General features: G+C 41.9%; 1 protein-coding gene and 1 long non-coding RNA gene across 7 annotated transcripts in view; one reads left to right on the forward strand and one right to left on the reverse strand.

Moving 5' to 3' along the window:
* NSD2 (nuclear receptor binding SET domain protein 2) overlaps nt 1–20,695 on the forward strand; it is a 99,759-nt gene that overhangs the window by 8,109 nt on the left and 70,955 nt on the right. For 2 of the 6 annotated variants that reach the window (XM_048303010.1, XM_048303015.1), the window contains exon 1: nt 16,754–16,877. The exons of 3 other annotated variants lie outside the window; for them this stretch is intronic. The gene's annotated coding sequence lies outside the window, so the exon portion shown is untranslated. Of the gene's footprint in view, nt 1–16,753; nt 16,878–17,942; nt 17,964–20,695 lie in introns of those variants that run through there. One more of the 6 variants, XM_048303014.1, reaches the window with a different exon arrangement.
* On the reverse strand, nt 12,541–17,265 carry LOC125325726. The gene is made up of 3 exons (XR_007203508.1): nt 17,206–17,265; nt 15,841–15,919; nt 12,541–13,200 (listed from the first exon to the last, which is right to left on the reverse strand). It is a non-coding gene; the product is annotated as an uncharacterized LOC125325726 (long non-coding RNA).

Below are 20,695 nucleotides of genomic sequence, written 5' to 3' on the forward strand. Positions count from 1 at the left end.
AGAAGCAGGAATGACACAAATGGGTGGGAGTTACTTTTTCTATGCCGTTTCCAATTCTAAGCATCCACTACTACTTCCTTTCTTGGTTTCCCTTGAGGAAAGGACATGCCTAAGCCTGCTTTGAATGTTAAAAGCTTCCTCTGTTTTGCACAAATAGAGGTGAGAGTAAGAGACCATAAATGATTACCCATGGGCAGCTAATAAAAGCTGTGGGATGCAAGTCCTAGCCTGGAACCAAGGAGGTGTTTGAGATGGACTAAAGGGTCCTGTCAGTGGGTCTCAAGGCACTTGACTGAGTCGTGCATGGCTCACCCCATGCTGGGGGCCTCTGGCAGTTTGGTTAGTCGTAGACAAGCACTACACTTCTCCTGCCACCCTTAAGCTCCACGTGTTGCTCTCACCAACAGAAAAAATAGGTTAATAAAGGTGGGGATTTTTTGTGTAGAAATATAATGAAAGCCATTTCAGAAACAGAAGAGATCTCAGTCCACTTGGTAACTTACACAGAACGAAACTCTACCAAGGAAAAGAACTTGCATGTTCTCTTGCTTTCTTACCACAGTGTTTCCTCTTTGCACTTTACGAAGTCCAATTTCTGCCATAATCCACCTGGCAACAAGTTACAGTCGATCTCCCTCTAGTGGGTAATTAATTACCCATGAAAGCCACAGCAATACTGAGATGTGTTAAAAATCTGCCTTGCACTTGCTTTCCTTTATCTCCTTTCTTCAGTTGGCTTTCTTCTTTCATCTGTGATCTTTCTCACACATACATTATGTGTTTTCTTCCTACCCTCCCTAAACATCCTATCTGCTCCTTCTCTATTCTTGTGTTATGTGAGGAGTTGGGCTGTTTGAGGGGATTCTGTTTGACTTTGATGTAAACCTGGGAAAAAGGAAACCGTAAGACCTACCTTAAGTTTGTAATTTTTTTTTATCAGGACTCAGTCAAAGGAAATTTACATTTGGGTTTTCTTATCCTTAAAGTTGATTTATTTGGGTTGAAAATCTGCATTCTGCTTTGTAGTTTGTTCCCCTTGCATTTGTTGTTCCATTACCAAGACTATCAACAGCAAAATACGTAAGCCAGCTGTGTTCAATCTGAAGTTAGCTCTCTAACAGCAACAGTTAACTACCAAAGAGTATTCCCAGAGCAGAGCTGACATTAATTGAGAAGGATAGTGCTCTCAAATATGTCGAGACAAGATGCTATAGAAATTGATTTAACCAGACCATGCCTTTTGTCAATGGAACTGCATTTCTCTCCTTGCAGAGTATATGGGCTGGATACTATGGCTGTTACTCCATTTAGATTAATGGAAATATATAAGGGATTAATCTCAAAGGTATTTCCTTTCTTTGACTACTCTGGGAGGTTTTTGTTTGTGTTATGTGTGTGGTAAAGCACATTTCAAACAAAAAGATGAGTAAGTCAATATTGTCCAAATGAAAAATGACAGATGTGGTTGAAAGAAATTTTTAGGACAGGCTTTGATAATATATTTCTCCAGTGATAGTAGGCATCATATTAATCATTATATCTTACCTTTCTGTTTAAAACTTTGAATTACCTAAATAAAACAACATGAAAGACATTGTGCTCCAATCCAAGTATTTTCCAGGTTCCTGGAGGCACTGACCTTTTTCTCAAATCACTGTGGTAAATGGTATTCCACAGAAGTCACTAATTAGAACCCCAAGAGTCTTTATTATGTGCAAATAGGTATCACAAGGAGAATGAATAAAATGAAGATAAATTGGAATTCTATTGAAGCAAAGTAAGATCACAGATTATTTATTGTGAGCAAATTCTGCTCCTAGAAACACCTATGCAATGCATATATTTACATTATTTTGTGAAATAGCAGCATACAAAAATAATTTTTCAATGCAGCATATCATCAAGTTATTTAACTAACATGGGTATAAAAATATTGTAGCTTTTCCTCCCTTCATAACTGAGTTGTCAATATAACTAATTTCATTTCACTGTAATAAAGATGAAATGAATTCCAATCCTTCTCCTGTATCAGTTACAACATAATTTTATTCAGCTGAGACGTTTCATAAACCTGCTAAGGTAAGAATTGCAGACAGTGCTGAGGCAGGATGTGGAGGCAGGGAAGAGGTACTGCAGAAGAAATTTACAGGTTTTGTTTCTACTGTTTTCCTTGCATTGATGTACAGGACAAAAAGAATTCAGTGACTATCAGCTTTAAGACTAGCTTGTAGAGCTGACAGTAAGAGAATGTTCTTTTGCATCCAAATTGAGTACATTTGTTCTAGAATTTATTAAGACACTGTAAACAAAGAAACTTACAGTGCCACATCCTGTTCTTTATTTAGGTTGGATGAAGGCTTCATTTGGCATTATGGAAGCTAGAACGACTACACTGGGCTAAACCAAGGGGGCCTGTGAGTGCCTTTATGCAATCTCTGGTCATAGCCAGAAATGAGTGCTTAGGGAAAGAGTATGAGAAATAGGGTGAGCAGAGAGCGTTGCTGCCTGTGCTGCCTGCAGCAGTGTCTTGTATTTCATCACTGCTGATAAACACCCAGAGAACGGAGTCTGGTGGTCTGAGCACAGAGCTGGGAGCTATGAATCCACTGTTTCAGTCCTGCCTCTGTCACCAAGGTTACTTGTACGTTGCTGTGTCCCAGCTCGTGTGTGCTGGTGGCAAACCCGCCTTCAAGCCTCTGCAGTGCAGAGGCACACACAACCCGTGCTCATGTAGCCACACTCACATTCAGTTTGGTTTTGGTCAAGTCTGGTATTATGGAGAGATTTCTTCCTCCCTAATGAGCTGCTTAACAGCTGTGATTGTTTCCTGAAGAGCTGCATAATATCCCAGTGCATTTCTTATTGTGCCCCTTTATCTCTTGCCCATTTCTTCTGGCTCCTCTGTTTTTCACATGGTTATCATCACTGGCCTTTGTGGTTCTTGTGCTTTGTCTTAAGCTTGTCATCCCTCAGTTCCTACACTCGGGAACAGCAGGCTCGGTGCAGTGTAAAAACTCTGCAGATATTTTCCCTGTGTGGCCCAAGTTCAGGTCAATCCATCAGGTAGCACAGAGAGGCTGACTCTTTCAATTGTCCCTGCTGAAGCTGCCAATAAAAAGGTGATGCTGTTAGATGCCCAGTAAAACCAGAAAGATAATGTTGAAAGCATCTCCTTAAAAATCCCTGTTAAAAATTTTGTTTAAAAGCTATGTTTCACATTGCTTCAGGGCTAACTGCAATTCCCAGCATGATGAGATTGCTCCTGAATGGATCCTCAGAAATCGAATCTGTCAGCTGCAGGCCCACTTCTGGTGAGCTCAGAGTTTCATCATTGCTCCTGGAAGTCTGTCACCTCCTCCTCCACAACCATCATTTGTTGGGGTCTCCCCCCCTGCCGTGGGGTTCTGGGAGAGGGGCCCTGGGGGGAGACACGGGGTTTCCCTGGCCCTGCCCTCGTTCCCTGTTGGTTGTTTTGTGTTCCCCTGTGCGGGCAAGGACCCTCAGGTCCCGTGATTGAGCAGTTCCTCGGCAGAGCCCCGGCCATGCGGCTGGAGAAATAAACATCTCTGAAACATCTAGCAAGAATCCGTCCATATATATTTCTTTTCCACGGGCCTCGTTGTCTGATACACGTGTTGCAGTATCTGCACTGTAACAATCGTTCCTACATCCATTCGTCTACCATCCCTTCAGAAACAAGTGGAGGACTGCAAGCTCCACACTCAGGGCACTACTCAGAATATCACAATGCAGGCAGGTAGATAAGGAGTTGTCAGAATTCCCTTTTCCATTTTTAACCTTGCAATGGAGAGCCTTTACCAGTGTGATACCATTGGGGATTTCTGTAAGCTGACTCAAGCTTGCTGGATTGAAGGGCAGATTTGAGGAATTTCTCCCCAGATCCTTGCACCTCAGGTTGAATAGAACCCTGGAGAGCTCCTCCTCCTCCCTGTGGCCTCCAGCTGTGCTTCTGTGCAGGGCAGGGGTGGACAGGAACTGGAGGAAGCCACATGCAAATCAGGGCTGAGTGGTAACCAAATATGTCTGACCCGGGGGAAGCTGGTGGGAAGTGCAGAGCTAGTCAAAGGGAAGGGAGCAAATAGACTGGAACATACAGGCCCTGGAGTATTGGCACATCAGTGGAGGGCTGTGTATAGTAAAAAAATAGAGATATGCATGTTTTAGCAATTTCCCCAGGGTAAAGTGAGTAGGAGTGTGTTCAAAGAGTAGTATTTGCTTTATACTATCCTGTGAGCACAGGTTCAATATATACATTAGGATGTACATATACGGTGTCTGTTTGATCAAGGAATTTAGACAATAACCTGAGTAATTGGCAGCATACACCAAATCCCATCAGTCTGATCCCAACGCCAAGTTCCTTCTCAGTGTTACAATTTCACAAGCAATTAAAATGGCTACTTAGCTACATTATGTTATTACAAGCAACATCACTTGTCAAGTATTTTAAGTAGGAAAAGTGATGTTAGTTGTTATGCATTACTACCCAGGTAAAAATCACACCCCCATGTTAAGCATGCACAACAATATACTATTAACCTGTTTAACATGTTAGCTTGGAAGAGTGGTATGTTTTTCTTTTACATTTCTACTACAAGCCCTTTGCTATTACTTTGCTCATTAAAATTTTTTCTGCTATAAAGAGGATTCAACGATTTTTTAAACCAGCCTCATTCCTAGAATGCTATAATTTGACAATTTCAAGACTTTTCAACTCAGACCCTTGCATATATGTCATATATCGCATTGCAGATTTCATCCAGTAGTCGAAAATGTTCTCTGAATGCAGTATCATCTTATCAGTATTCCAGCACCATAAGCTTTCTCACTGCAAGCAGGGGACTGTTCATTACAATGAAACTGAAAATGGAATAACTGAAGGATTGATTTATATGACCTTCACTCAGGAATGTTCTAATTCTGACATAATCTCTCTGACTGAAATCCTAAACACTGTGTGATTTTGATTTATTACTCTTAAAAGAAGGAGCCTGGATCTATATATCAACAGAATACCTGGCATGAAGAAGAGTGGTGCAAAAGCCCAGAAAGACTGCAAGAAAATGCAGATTGATCATGTGACTTTGCTCCAAACATTGTCTCAGCCAGCAAATCCATGAACGGGGCTGAAAGCAAGTGGAAAAACATTATGCGGATGTTTTCACAAATCCACTCTGTCACTCGGAAATCTCTCATGATTATATACATTTTATAGCAAAGATAAGAGCATGTTAGTAAGTTCAAGCATGAAACAGTCTGTTTACTAAAGGCTGCAGGAAATGTTTATTAAACCAGCTAATTTATGGCAAAACAGGGCCAGAACTTGATATACTCCACAAAAGGCTGCTTTACCAGGCAGCTGTTTCCCTCCCACACCAACAGTGTAACCCACTCTGTGCTATTCTGTCCTCACATCCGCTGCCATGGGAGCCAGGAGAAGGCTTACACAGGGGTATGAGGGCACGGTGGACCTGACTGCTCACAGGTGAAAGCTAGAGCACGCAGTGCTCTACAGTGTGCTGCTTAAAATTAACAGCTGATATCTTTAAAGCAAAGCAGCTGGATCTACATCAAGTAGAATCTTCTTGAATTGAAAGGTGAATCAGGCTGGTTGTTACCTCTTGGATTTTTTTGGTGAGGTAAAGAGAGTAGTTAGAAGAAAGAGCAGATAGAAACTACTCACAACAAACTGATTGATAAATGTACATTAAAAGCCCACTGAACACAGTCTTAATGCCTTGCAGGAACTGAAATCAACAGGTCAATTTTAAGCAGACTAACAAAAAGAAATCTGCCCTCCATCCATGCATTTTTTCTGTTCTTAAATGTTTGGTGAAATGAATTCTTGCCTCCTTCCCTCCCACACACTCAGCTCACAGTTCCCACTTAGCCATTTCCCAGTCCTATTTTAGACAAATCTTTATCTTATCATGCTTCTCCTGCAAATCCTCCTCTAGAGCACTTAACATCCTCTTCTTTCATAAAATCCACCTTTTACAAGTGGTACCTAATCAGTCTTACTTTATCCTAGCCAGGAAATAGAAGGGTTTATTTTAGGAAAAAATTATTGTTATTCAGTGAATTTTGTGGCTGGTATGAATTGTTTAATTCTAGGAGATGGTAGTCTCCTCTATGCAGGAACATTTGTCTGCTTCACTGCACTGCACAATGCATATTATTCTCACCTATGAATGGGCCTGTTCCTTACTACTTCCAAAGATCAAACATTACACAGTTCCTCCAGTATGGAGCTACAGCCTGAGCTACAGCTACTGCAGCCACTGTAAAAGCACGACAGCCTCAGAAAAATTATTCCTTCCTTCCTTCCTATGTTAGAGTGGATATACCAGGAACTAAATTTGTGCTTAGGGATAGCAGGAAGTGCCTGATTCTTTTTATGTACTTGCAGAAAGGGAGAAAAAAATAAAAGGAAAAAAGGGAAAAGGAGGTGATAAAAAGGAGAAGAGAAAAAGATAAAAAGAAACTAGAGACTTGAGTGGAATCATATCTAGGACATTTATTCCCTGAACTATATGGAGAATTTCAAAATAATAAAGTATTTATATAAAAAACTGTGTACTACTAGAATGACATAAAATTTTGTAAGCAGCAAACGAGAAAAAACCCTGTGAATATTACTTCTGTAATCAATTAGCATCATAGTGGAATATGGTGCATATCAACATGTAGAAATACAATGCAGAATAGTATTTGATTTTTTGGACAAGAAAACTTAACATATAAGCCCAGTTCTGCAAACCAATCCTGGCATACTTGATTTTCAGCATGAGCTGTTTATTGAATTCTCAAATGAATGTATTTATTGTTAGGAAAACCAAAACAGCAGAGGAAGTAATATAGTCCTAGATTTCCCAATGGTGAATTAATTAGCGGAGTCAGTTCTGGCCTCAGCCTGGTATCTCATCCACCAGACAACACTCACTTCCCAATCTAATGACAGATGATTGTAAAAGCTTAACAGTGTTTTGCCAGTGCTGGTAAAGCTGATAGGGATGGGAGTGATGGGAGCTTGGTATCTTCCTCAACCACTGGCAAACTATTCAGTATGAGAGATTAAGAACTACTTTATTAGGATGATTATCATTACCCTCAACAACTATAAAAAGCTCCAAGTCAAGTGGTTCTGACTCACTTGTTGAAGGGTAATACCATCTGTGGAGGAAATTCTGGGTATGGGCTGTCACCAGTGGCTAATCCCCCTGGAACAGGTGCACAGAAGTTTGCCAGTCCCACATCACAGCAGGGCTGGGAGCCAGGGCATCCAGCTCATAAAAGAGATGCCCACTGGAAAGGAGGTGAAACAAAAGAAGAAAGGGCCTGTCTTCACATTTCTCCTGAGTGGCTTCCACTTGTAAAGTTTTGGTGCCTAGAAGAATTTGGAAGCCATTCTCCACTCAGTGTACCCTACCTGTCCTTTCCCAATAGCCAGTTCTCCTGGGCCAGAGCAGCAGCTCATGAGTGAAACACTTCTGCAGACAGTATGTTTGTAATTGTAAATTCAACAGATTCTCTATAAACTGGTGACTTAATATTTTAAAACATTCCCTAGAATGCCTAAATAGCAGATCAGTCCAACGTGATTAAGGTCAAAAAACATTTATTGAGTCCATTCAGGACAGAAGGCAGAAATATTGCAAAATTGACTTTCAAATGAATGAATAAGGAATACAGACTCAAAATCTCAACTCTGGCAGATGCTGAACCCTGTGTCATTTGATCTAAAGTAGCACTTGGGTGTCTGAGTAGGTCTGCTGAAACAGAAGTAAACCTTCCTCAAAAAGATTGTTCAGCTAGTCCAAATTGATAGCTTCTGAGTAAGAGAAAAACATTTTCTTACATTATAAGTAATATAAAAAAAAGCATAAAGTCCTTTCACTGAATAAGATACACCTATTAAAAATTACATGTTGCAGTTAGAAAGGACCCTATAATCAGACCTGCACTAGACAGACTAAAAGACTTCTTAAAGGGATTTTTTTTTCAATCTGTCATACAACACACCTTTCAATATAATATTCCTGTCCAATTAAAAGAATTCCATTGATGGAAAGTCTATCATAGTTTTATTATGTTTACAATTTATTGTAAAGTTATTGTATTCATTATTAACCTGAGCTGCAAAAAATGTTAATAGTAGTAATTATTAAACTTGAGAACAATGCAAAAAAAGAAAAAGCAAAAAAAGAGGGAAATGAAGCTGATTAAATGTCTGGCTCCCATTGATTGCCAATAGCTGCTAGTGTTAAATTAAGAGGTTATTTTATTGTCCTCTGCAGCTAAGCTCAGCCATGCTCCATTCAATAACCAATAATTTATGTCTTTGAGTTAATAATAATTACAATAAAAATATTCCCCATTTTCTGTCATGCTGTGTTTATTTTAGGATATTAACACAGCAATCCAAATACAACACGTAAAACTCCCTCAGGGTTTTCTGTCTCACATCCCAGACCTTCTGTTTCTTTATAAGCTTTAACAGCCACAGTTAGAAGAGATATAAATAGTCTGAAGCACAAGAGAATCTCTCTTCCCTGACAGAATCTTTATTTACAAGCTCTACAAACCTAAGCAGGTCAAACAGTCCCTTGCTGGCAGGTTAATAAGGCCCACCTGCCAAATAAACCCACCAGTGAACTCCACAGGGCCTACATAAATCCAAAACGCTTGGAACAAGACTTTTTCCCTAGGAATCATACTGAGATGGGATGCTTATAGTTCAAAAGGGAGTCATCTCTCAAACTCCAGAGTGCTTATCTGCCTGGCACATACACATGAGTGTGCAAAAGGTTTGGAAAAACCATGGCTCTTACCTTTAGAAGCCATCATTATTTAACGTTTACATTTCAATATTGTTTACAGGACACCCACATGCTGAGGGCTCCTGTACTGGTGCCATATGAACATGTAAGGCTTTATAAGTCTCTGCTCTTTGGACTTTTTAAAAGGCAAGTATAGTTGGGTCATAAATTAAATCTTTAAAATTATTCAAGACTTAACGTACAATTAATTTGCCTACAATGCTATGAAAAGAAAATGAAAGAATACGATAACTGGTTATTTAAACCAACCTAGAAATTAATTCTCATAAGCCAAAGTAAGTTTTTAAATGAATATTGACAATTATCGAAGTGGAATTCCGTTCTGAGACATAAGCTGTTCAAACATAACTCTTGGGTAAATGTTTCCCATTGAATCAATGACTTCTTTATGTTCTTTCCTGAATCAGCTAGGCCCAGCAACTATACCAGTGTGAGCACATCCACAGACTTCTGAAGAGGCCCACTCACTATGTTTATATTGCATTGTAAAAAGCATCTCCAAAGCATCCTGCAGATTTCTATTTGCTGTTTGTACAGTCAGCAAAGTGGTAAATTCTGAGAGCACACCTCACAGTTTTTTAGGATGGCACCAGGCAGCTGAAGGCAGACAATGAATTGTAGCTGGCCAGCAGAAGCTCTCTGGCTCAAAACACTAAAGCAGAACTCGTGATCCACTCATGAAGGGAGCTGGTTTACCTTTTTGCACCAGGCTGAGAACTGCAGCAGTGCCTGAGCTGATTCACAAAGAGATAAACGTCCCAGCCTTAGAGGTGGCAAAGGTAATCAGGAAGGGCAATATGCAGCTGGAGCAGCAGCGTGTGTGTAAGGGGTAGGGATCACAGGTGCCACTCTAATGAGCCAGAGAACAGCTGATGAAGTTCTTTAATTTACTGTGAGGGACTTGTTCCTGGAGGTCTACAGTAGGCTACACCAGAGTCCCCACAGGCACTGGGCAGTACAGCTGTAGTGGAGCATGCATGATTGGGGCTGCAGAGAGTACTTATTGATAAGTACATCTATTTACTAGAGTGATTCCAAATATAAGTCAAATGTAACAGTTTTACCAGTGTAGGTGAAGTAAGGAACACATGTAGAATGCGCATTGAAGATGGTATGTTGTGGCAAAGCACTTAGTTGCACTTTGAAGGCCTTGAATGCCTTCCCTTGAAGGCTTTGAATGTCAGATTACCAGAGAGAACGCTCAGTTTCAGGATCCTGGTACTGCAGCTCCTGGTTATGTTATCAGTGGTGTACTTTTAATAGGAGGCAAAAGTACCTCTTCTGGGCCCTCTGAAGCACCTTCTGGGGTGAGACAGAAGTTGGGGCATTGATTCACAGACTCCTTGATTCTAAATGCCATTTAAGTGCCTATCACCTTCTATGGAACCAGTGCAAACAGTTTATTCCTGCTTTGAAGAAGCAGCTCAGGCCCAGAAGATGCATATAACATCAGCCCTTCAGAAAATACTACATGGCCAGTTGCTGTAGTAATTGCAAAAGGAGGAGTGTTCAACTCCCAGTGGCTTGTGTCCATGGGAATGATGCTATTCTTAGCAGAGTGGTACTACAACCATGCCCAGCTTCAGCGTGAGACAACAGAGAATGGGTGAATCTTCAAGTAGGCAGTGTCCTACACCCTGGCCAAGCCCAGCACCTCTTCTCTGCTGGGTACATTCTTCATTTGAATCACAGTTAAATTCAGCTGCTGTAAATGCAGCTGAGACAGCCCAATGTTTTTCTGCTATTTGTAAACTGGATGCAGATTTGGCACTGGAGCCAGAACTGCCTCCGCAGGGTCACTGCTGTGTGTAGGGTTGAGCTGCTGACAGTGGAGCACAGTCTGAGTCCTGCAGGCAGCCCAGCAGCCCCTTGCTCCCTGCCAGGGCTGGCTTACCAAGCAGGAGTTTCTCAGTGCTGCACAGGCTGGCACTGCGCACGCTCTCCCTCATTAACAGTAATTGAAGTGAGCAAACAGAGCTTACAGCAGTGAGCATATCCAGCTCGAGTGTAAGAACATTGTAAAATGCGCAAGAAACACATCCCACTCCTTTCAGTTTTCACACCAGTGACAGCACAGGTGATAATTTAGCAGATAGGCCTGCATTTGCAAACCTGCTCATCCTGTGCCTCACATCCAGTTGTTTCAGCCCTCATTTGTCAAGTACATTTGCACATATTCAACACCAATGTAAAACAAGTGCTAAGCATCTTATATAAAGTCTCCAAACAGTTCTTGAAATTAGTGGATATTTCTGAGAATGCCTGTTAGTGAGCATTTTTCTCAAGGCATATATACTGAGTAAATAGGATATGATCACAGCTACAATTTCTCAGTACAGGAAATTGCCAGTCACCAGCATAATTAGAAACAGTTCATATGATCAAATTAATCATTCAAAAAAGAGCAATTACTGTTAACAGAATAATGGCATGCCTTAAAAAAGAATGAAATTAACCTTTAGGACCGACATAGTTACCCTCACCACTCTGTACTGAGGCAGAAAAGATTAATATATGTGCGAAATAAAACACTGCATTAGCATCTGCTGAAAACAGTAGTAGCATTATCTATCTGGCCTATTCAACCCTTAACAAACTTTATTCTTCGGCATCAGCAGAGAGTGGAAATATCAATAGTCACTTCTCTGCCAAAATGAAAAAAACCCCACTCTTCAAGACTTCCATTGCTATATAACTTACCACATTGTGATTATCATTGACCAATAATTACATGAAGATTAAATGTAAGTCAGCAATTTGAAATGCAGAAGAATTTAACATTCAAACCTACATTACAGCTCCTCGAAAGCTAAGACTTAGCTTGTTAAGGCTAAAGCTTAACTCTGTAAGATCTAGAAATGCATACCAAACACATTGCAAAAAACTGTATTTTTGCTCTGTTGTGCTAAACATTATTTCTGATTATAAATGTATTTTGAAATTTATACTTCTAAGTGAGATTATGTTTAGCAACACAGTAACATACTATGCTATCAATAGATAGCAGAGTTAATATGTTTTGAATGCTCAAGCTGTGTGTTTCTACGTAGATTAGATTTATTTAATTTAAACATTGCTGACATTCAGAATAAAGTCATACTGATGTTGAAGATAATTAAAGACATATAACTTCTATAGATAAATTTATTGATTCACTGAAGTTACTTATACCAAGCTGAAGCATGTTAGCTGCTGAGAACTCGTATACAGATGGTTTTTATCATCCCAACACTGGAAAACAGCAGGGACATGCTCTTCAGTTTTCCTTTCTCCTGGCCTCTGTCTTGCCCTGAAGATGTATCCCACTCCCTCATGTCTTCAACTTTCCTTTTGCTCCCTCAATTACACTTCCATTCCTTCTGCTCAGCACAAATGATGCAAACACAAATAGGTATTTGCAAGAAAAGTGACATTTATTCCCTTCTTTTCCTATCTGAAAACATACCTAGTAACACAGGCTGGTGTATAACTCATAGTATGAAGAACATTCACATTTAAGTGTGTTTTTTCATCAGGTAATCATATTTTACTCTGATCAGCATTTAAGCCATAAACTGTAGCTGCAGTTAAGATGTCCCTCATTTGGACAGAGACTAATTTTGTTTCAAATTCTCAAAGTAGGTTATTTTCTTTTTCCCAAGGAATCAACTTTCTTTTAAAAAATACTGTTACTCCATTTTTAAATGGGATTACACAAAAAGTCTGAAAAGCCTGTACCTTCTCATTTTCAAGATAATTTAAAAGTGATTCTAATACACATCAAATTTTTCAAGTAACCATTTTCAATGAATTTTCATTCAAATTAATTAGCAAATGTATGTCTAAGTTCTCTAGAACACATTTACTACTATTGTTTTATGATGACTATGGTACACTTGATATAAAATAGTTTGAAACACTGATTTTAAATTTCATATTTCATTCTCTCTTAATTCTAGATCAGCAGCTTGCCATGTCCATATTAAACAGTATGCAATATGCTGCATGGTCAAACACATACATGCTGGTTTTTCTTAACAGTTGTGATGAAACCTGGACTGAAGATCAGTGTCTCTGTCTAGCTATACTTAACATAGCTAAGGATAGGTTCAGACAGGTTGAAAACAATGATTACTCTCTGTTAACCCAAAGAAAAAGCATGGACTGCTGGCAAAAGTCAGTGCACAGGTGATGGGCTGACAGCATGAAAGTGTCACAGTGATAGTAGGGATAACACTGAGCAGGTATTTCTGCATCAGTGCTACACCAAAACAGGACAATGGGCAGCATTAACTTTACCAGTGTATTCACAGCTTGAACTGTAATGTCTTCAGTGTTCACCCCCAATACATGGAGAAGTCTGTGAAACAAAAAAACATCTATAGATTCTACATGGGCTAGTACAGGCCTTATCTTATTAAACACCTTAGTACAATAAACACTACAAACATGCTGTGCTGCTCTACGAATTTGGGAATATCTGATTAATACATGGACTACACTATCGTAACTTCAGTTTAACACTGCTTTGAGTTAACATTGCCACCAAGATAATCTGCATTCAGGAAAATACATACTAGACAGATTATGATATAAAATCCTAAAAAAAATAAAGAAGGGTACAAGAAAGAAATTTAGAAAGCAATCAATCCTTAGCATCCATACAGGAAAGAAATGTAGACACGAGGCTCCTGCCACAGAGATCTACAATGAGATTAAACTGACCAAACTCTCCAAGGAGGGAGCTCTGCACTGTTACACAGAGCAGTGCCACACACACACTGCTTGTTCCTGAGCTCTGCCAAACCGAGGAACTACAGCAGTGCAAGGCCTTGGCTTGTCCAGCACTAGCTGTCCCTGTGGCAGCAACAAAACAAAACTTCCTTCATCTTCAGAATTCCAGTACATCCTAGCACATGCCTAAAACCAGGGGCACTGACTTCAGTTATTGCTGAATAAGTGGTCTTGGAAAAGTGCTTGAATTGCAAATTATCTTTCGGCCTAGTAACTACTTGATAATCTCCAAAATATTTAAATATTTCTAGGACAATATGCTACCACTACATTTATTTAAATGCCTTTGAGTTGAACAGAGCGATATCAATTGTGATACTGTTTAACACAATATAAAAGTTGAAAGTAAGAAGCAATAAAATTTTAGATACCAAATGAAACAAGAATCACTAATAAATGAGTACTTTTATCTGCTCTAGTTGTGCATCTTTGATATTTCTTGGATAGGCCGTTGAAACCAAAACTGTTAAAAAATATTGGCTAATTTAAAATCACAAGGAAATATAATAATGGAAAAACAAAATCTCTAAGAGGTTCAGCCTGGGAAATTGTGACTACTAGAAACTGATTAGAGGATGTTTCCTTCAGCTCCTTCAAAGCCATCGCTCAAGTGTAATGCAGCATGCCTGTGATTTGTCAGCACAAGCTCGTTCTGCGCTGCATGTACATTTACACCTTGAGAAGTTAAAGCTTTTGTGAGCTCAGTTTTCAGAACTGTCATATAACTATACACCCTTGCAAAGGACCAGCCTCTTTATATACTGCTGTGGAAAAAATAGGTATCTTTATTACCACAATAAGAGCTCAAGGAAACAGCTAATTGTTTTGAAAATTAAAAAACCTGCAAGCACAGTTTTTATTTAAAGGGTCAAGATGTTGGACAAGTTTGCACCAGTGTCTATCTACAATATAAAGTAGTATTCCAGTTAAAGGTGCTAACTCCCAGCATAAGCTTTCCTGGAAATCTGCATGGTGGGTCTATCAGGAGGTAATTACACAGTTGCAAATTTTGGTCTCATAGACAAGGCCAGTGATCTACAGGAATTGTAAGGCCTAAGGAAGATTTGTCACCTTGACCATGATAACAAAATCCTTCCACTTATACCTTAAAGAATTGACACAGAAGGCAAACATAGGAACTGTGTTATCTGTAGGATATTATGCATTAGTGATAAGTGCAAAATGAAAATCTGTTTCTCTTTTGTAAGTCATATGTAAAGATGAATTTTTATCATTGGGCCTGCACACAGAATTTATTCCCAAGAGAACATAGATAAAGCGTTTGTATCATGCCAACTATTCATAATTATGTTTCTCATTGAAGTTTGGGGTTTTGGGGGGCAGGGAATAGAAAACACCCCTGCATACATGGCATGCTTTGTACTTTAGTATGTTAGCGTTATTGTTCAACTATAGAAGAAAAGCAAGCCTGTGTATTCCATTATGTAAACAACAGGATTCACGTACTTGTACTTCTATATATTTGTATTTATACTGGCATCTCTATTTTTAATTAGAAAGGATCTTTAGTTTTGCTGTGACTGCATTTAACTGAATGTTAGAAAGGAAGCTGGATAAAACTGTCATGACTCTTAATCCAAATTAGGTATTTTAAAATGTAATGGCACTTTATCTTTCTCTTTAGTGCTGTAAACACTAACATTAGGGAGCTAAATCTTGTTTGTCTAACACCTTGAAGATACTGTATTTTTTTTTTTTTTTTTACAGAAAGGCTGTAAAACAAGTTAAAGTACCTTTATCACTACAGACAGATCTCCTCCAGCCACCTTCAGTTTAATCAGACGATTAAGATTTTCATTACTAAGTACTTAGCACTAAATTCACACTGTTCCACTTCTAACTGCCATGCAGCCACCATTAAACACTCACCTAAAAACATCAACAAACTTTAACATCTGAAAGTAAATTAAGGATTACGTTAAAAAAAAAAATAGCCAGAGCCCTTCTGCAACAGATGGCCTAATTTCACCATTATCCATGAAGTATGATGCTGGTGTGTTCCCCTCCCTCAATTATCATCTGTTTACCTTTGGCAGGAGTTGCGACAGGACCGTAGTTACCAGGTTAATACAGTATCCATAGCACCGAGGAACTTTATTCTCTGCCTTGTACACAAGCACAGGTTCTCAGTGCTCCACAAATCCTTTATTAACCCATTGAAAGCTTGAAAAAACCTAGCCATTACCTGCTTTACATTATCTGGTGCAACGGTTCATGAGAATATTTGTTCCTATTGTAACATGACGGCTGTTTAACAATTTGACCTAAGGAAAAAAAAAAGAGAAAAAGAAAAAAGCTATGTTTTCAATTGGCAAATTGCAAGCACATGTACTTATTTTGATGCAAGCGTAAAAAAAATAAAATAACCGAGGCCATACTTCTAGAAGAGACAGCCCAGATAATTCGCAGCCAGGCACACTTCGGCTCTTATAACCATTCGACAGCCTCCAAATTGTGTGCAGTTGTAAGGAAAGTCAAAACATTTGGCTTAAATCAGGATTTTCAGAACGCGCACGTGTACAGTGGCTGATGCCAGCGGTGAGGAGAGCACTTTTCAGCCGGCCAGGAGGAGATAAATAGTAATACAAAAGATATTTAAAACGAAACATTTTTTACCAACCTCTGTATATTCCCTTATGGGGCGGGGCGGGGGGGAGGGGGGGGTAAGGTTAACTCGTTCTTGCGCGCCTAGGGACGGCTCACGGCCAGCATCCCCATACCCCAGGGGAGGTAAATAATAACAACAACATATTTTTTAAAAAGCGTTTCCCACCGGAGTGGGCGGGCCCTGGACCCGCTCTCGCCCACCTGGAGGCGGCGAACCAGGCTCCCCCGAGCGGGTCTGGCCCCACCTCACCCCGTGGCCTTCCCTCCCTTGGCAGCCGGCGTTCCCTTTCTGCCGGGCGGCCCCGCTCGCGGCCCCGCTCCCGGCCCCGCTCCCGGCGGGCGGCGCTCCCGGCGGCCGCGCGTGCGGGCGGCTCCGCGCGGGGGGATTTGAAACGGCCGCTCCGGGGGCCGCGCGGCGGCGGCGGCCAATCAGCGCCGCCGATTTTTCGCGCTGGTTCTGGCCGGAGGAGGGGGCGGGGCCGCCGCGCAGGACCCGCCGGAGCCGCCGCCGCCGCTGTTGCCGCTGTGTCGCCTCGGCTCCCGCTGCTCCCCGGCACCGAGATACCGCCGCCGCCTCGCCCGGCTCCCCGGGGAGAAGGATGCGCTAGGGCACAGGTCGGTAGGCCGGGAGCGCGGCTGGCTCTTCCCCGCGGGAAGGGAGAAGGCACCCGGGGCACGTTCCCGCAGGCCCCGGGCGGGAGGCGGGAGCGGCGGCGGCGAGGCTCGCCCGCCCGCGGGGATGCTGCCGCCCGGCCCCGCGCCTCGCCGCGGGCACCGGGAGCCCCCTCCCGGGCCAGGACCGCGGGCCCTGCCCGGCAAAAGCGCAGCGGAGGCGGCGTGGGGGACGAGGGGTTCCGTGGCGGGGCATCCGCGCCCCACTGCCGCCCCGGCGCTTCCCCCGGGGACTCCCCCTCCGCCGAGGCTCCGCTCCCCTCAAACTTACCGTTTCCATCTGCCCGGGCAGCCCGCAGCTCCCGTTTCCCTCTTCCCCAGAGAAGGGTTTTTTTGTTCGCTCCCCCCTCCTCCCCCCCGCTACCTGGCCCTCGCTGCGGGGCCGCGGGTCCCCCGCCTGCCCCTCGCCCCCCCCCGCCCGGAGGCTGCCGCAGGATTTGTGCCGCTGGCTGGGCCTGACTCTTGGGTGGCGGAGGAGCGGAAAGGAGCGATGCCGAGCCGGAGTCCCGGCTGTTGCAGCTTCATCCTTTCCCCCCTGACCGCCGCCGCCTCCTCCTCGGCGCTGCGGGAGGTCGGGGGCAGCATAAAGGGGTAAAGGAGAGGTGCCCACCCGTCCCACCTCCCTCCCCGGGGAATGGGGGATCAATCAGTGCAAATCAGAAAGAAAACCGGAGGGGGGGGGGGGACCCGACCGATGGGAAGGGGGGAAAAAAGCTTCCCCAGGGTTTAAACCGCCCCCTTAAGGGGTCGTGAGGCTGCAAATGCCCCCCCTCCGTGGCGGTGAGGGTGTGGGAAGGTGGAGGCTGCTCCTGCCCATTCCCGCCGGGTAGGACTGAGATTGTACGGCCGCAGGAGTGAATGTAACTCTGGAAATGTATGGAGGGGGAAGCCATGTTTGATTTATTCCTCCACTAAACACTGGTGTGATGATCCTTCTACTTACACCCTTCTGCAGTCCATCCTGGACCGGTATGGGAGGAGAGCCTTGTTAGGAAAACGGAAAGAAAACATTCCTGCGAAGGCGTGCGGGTTCGTTGGCTCAATCTTCATTAAGTATAAGAGGATAGGGCTCTTGTAACTTGAATTGATATTTGTGTGGTAAAAGAGCCTGGGGAACTTGTATTCCCAAGGCCATAGTTACAGCTCATCTGCTGTGGCTTTACTGCTCTGGGGGTGGAGAAGGGAATTTGCCATACTTCTTGAACGTATTTATACTTGCTTTTTGGTTTTGGCTTTTTTTTTAAATATGTCGGCTGAAAGGAGGAGTAAACACTAGTACAAGTACAGAGATGGTAAACACCATATTTAAACAGATTTCAGAGAAAATGGTCTTCTTGCTAACAGATCCAAGGCAAGCAAGAGGCGGGTATCAGTCATTACCCGTGTATTTTGTGAGTGTGAATATTTTCTTATTGGCATTTGCATTAAAATTGGTTTATAATGATTGTTAAATTTAGGAGCTAGTGCTGCCCACACTGAGTAAGCTAAATAGGTCTGCTTAAAAAAAAAAAAAGAAAAAAGACGGAAGATATGTTTGGCTTTTAGCCTTTGCATACATCCAGGGAAGGTAAACACTAGGGCGGCAGTGAAGTTTGTAATAGATTTTGCCAGGAGTCGTTGCTGGTGACTTAAGCAGACATACATATATATGGTTACTAAAATTCCTTACGCATGGAAAAGTGTGGCTTCAGCTGCAAAAATAAATTGGTTCTTTACCAAAATGTTCATATGTTAGTAGGATATCTGTAAACTTATTGCTGAAGCTATTATTTGCTTGTTTGCTGTGGGAATTTTGCTCAGGAAATGCAGCTTACCAACCTTAATAAACTCCTCAGTCTCACAGTGTGGCAAATTTGACTGTGGATTATTTGACTGTTGGATGAAATAATTAAATTAAACCACTGTTTTGCAGGGCTACTCAGGGCTCAGTACTTACAGTGTATGCAATTTTTGGTTGCTTCTGTAACTATCTATATCCCATGTATTAAATCATACAGGGATTTTTGTTTAGTATGCAACCATCAGAAAATCTGACAGATTTTTTCAGTATGTGAATATAAAGACTCTAAATATTCCTGGAGACTGTATAGCTAGTTCTTGTGAAGGTTATAGGACTATCCACCCTCATACATGCTTGGAAAAATCCAGATATTAAAAGTACAGTAAAACCTACTACTTCATCAAATATTATTTGAAAATGTCAGAAGAAATGAAGTCATTATACTTTAAGGATATAGATTTAAAGTAGTCTGGAAGATGGAAAATAATAATAAAATATATTGCTTTTTAGTTCAAAATGAATCCAACACATGGCTGGTGAGAATAGAAAAAAATTGTGGTTTACTGTCTGTAGTCTTACGTTCCTTTTCTGAAGCCACTGGTAGTTTTGCAGGTGAGATTATTGCATTTAAATTACTGCCTGCATGCAGTAGACTGGATATTACAGCAAAACCAACTCTGCTTTGGTTTAGACTGGAAGTGAAAATGACTGCTGATGGGTGGCTTTCTAGTATCTGGGTGGTGAATATAAGCATACATGTGAGTTTGTGTCCAAAATATTGCACTAATAAAATAGCAAAGGAATCGCAAGAAGAGATTGTTTTTCAGCGTCCTATTATTTGCGGCCCTTTCACCTCTCACTTTTGCACTGAGCCTGCTTTTTGTTTCACCCGTGTCAGTACATTTCCCAAGCGAGGTCTTGTTTCTCCAGGCTGATAAATGCGAGTGTTTCCTTGTGGTCGATCAAAGCCCATTGACTGCATTGGGGCTCTGCGTGCATAAATGTTCACCAGCTCCACTGGGATTCCTGCATCAAGGATCTAGTGTGTGAGGAGAAGATACAGGCAGAATTCTTGCAGCATTTTGGTCACCACTGGTCATTCCTGCTTACATAACGACACGACATTTCTTAGGTTTTAAGCACAGAAGATGGTTTAATGCATGAAAATAGCAAGTAATTCCTGTATAGAGCAAGGTAAAGGGCCTGGCCTTTTTGGGAGAAAAAAATTAAACCTCGGGAGCAGTGTGCTGCACAGTGAGAAGCATCCACTAAGTGGTATTGCTGGAAACAACAGATTCCCTAGCAGTCAGTAATCAGGCATCAGTAAAGAAGTGCTTGGGTGGGACTTGGGTGAGGATAATAATGCAGTGGATGGTGGTGACTGCATGTTTTAGTGCTGTGTTTGTGGCTATACTATTTGAGCTCTTTCATTTTTTTCCTGCAAAGAGAATTAAAATGGCCTTACGGTTGAGTAGATGTGATAGATCTGCTGTAATTCCCAAATCTAGTCTTTGGATGAAGGAAGAATGGAGATGATAGAATCAGAGAATGGTTTGGGTTTGAAAGGACTTTAAAGATGATCTAGCTCCGCGCCCCCCCACCGCCACCTTTCACGAGACCAGGTTGCCCAAAGTCCCATCTCAAGTGGATCTAAGTGGATCGGTAAGTCCTGTGTTTCTAGGGAACATCGCTTTCCAGTTAGGCTGTAGCTTTCAGAAATGTCTTCACCAAGGATGTACTGGAATCTTGGTTGTGTAAATGAGAAGTGGAGATGGAACATGGCCCCAGGATAGGTGGTCAGGTGATGAAGTCAAGAGAGAAAATAGTTTCTCATCAGAGCTTGACATGTGAGTCCAAGTTTCCTTTGGTGCATAATTGTGGAGCACTTGGGAGAAAGGGGGCTGGTAAGGACAGCCTTGTTGATGTGTCAGTAGTCACCCTGCTGGTTGTAAATTTATGTAGTTGTTTGAATGGGCCAGTC

This window comes from Corvus hawaiiensis, chromosome 5, assembly GCF_020740725.1.
Source record: "Corvus hawaiiensis isolate bCorHaw1 chromosome 5, bCorHaw1.pri.cur, whole genome shotgun sequence".
NCBI lineage: Eukaryota > Metazoa > Chordata > Aves > Passeriformes > Corvidae > Corvus > Corvus hawaiiensis.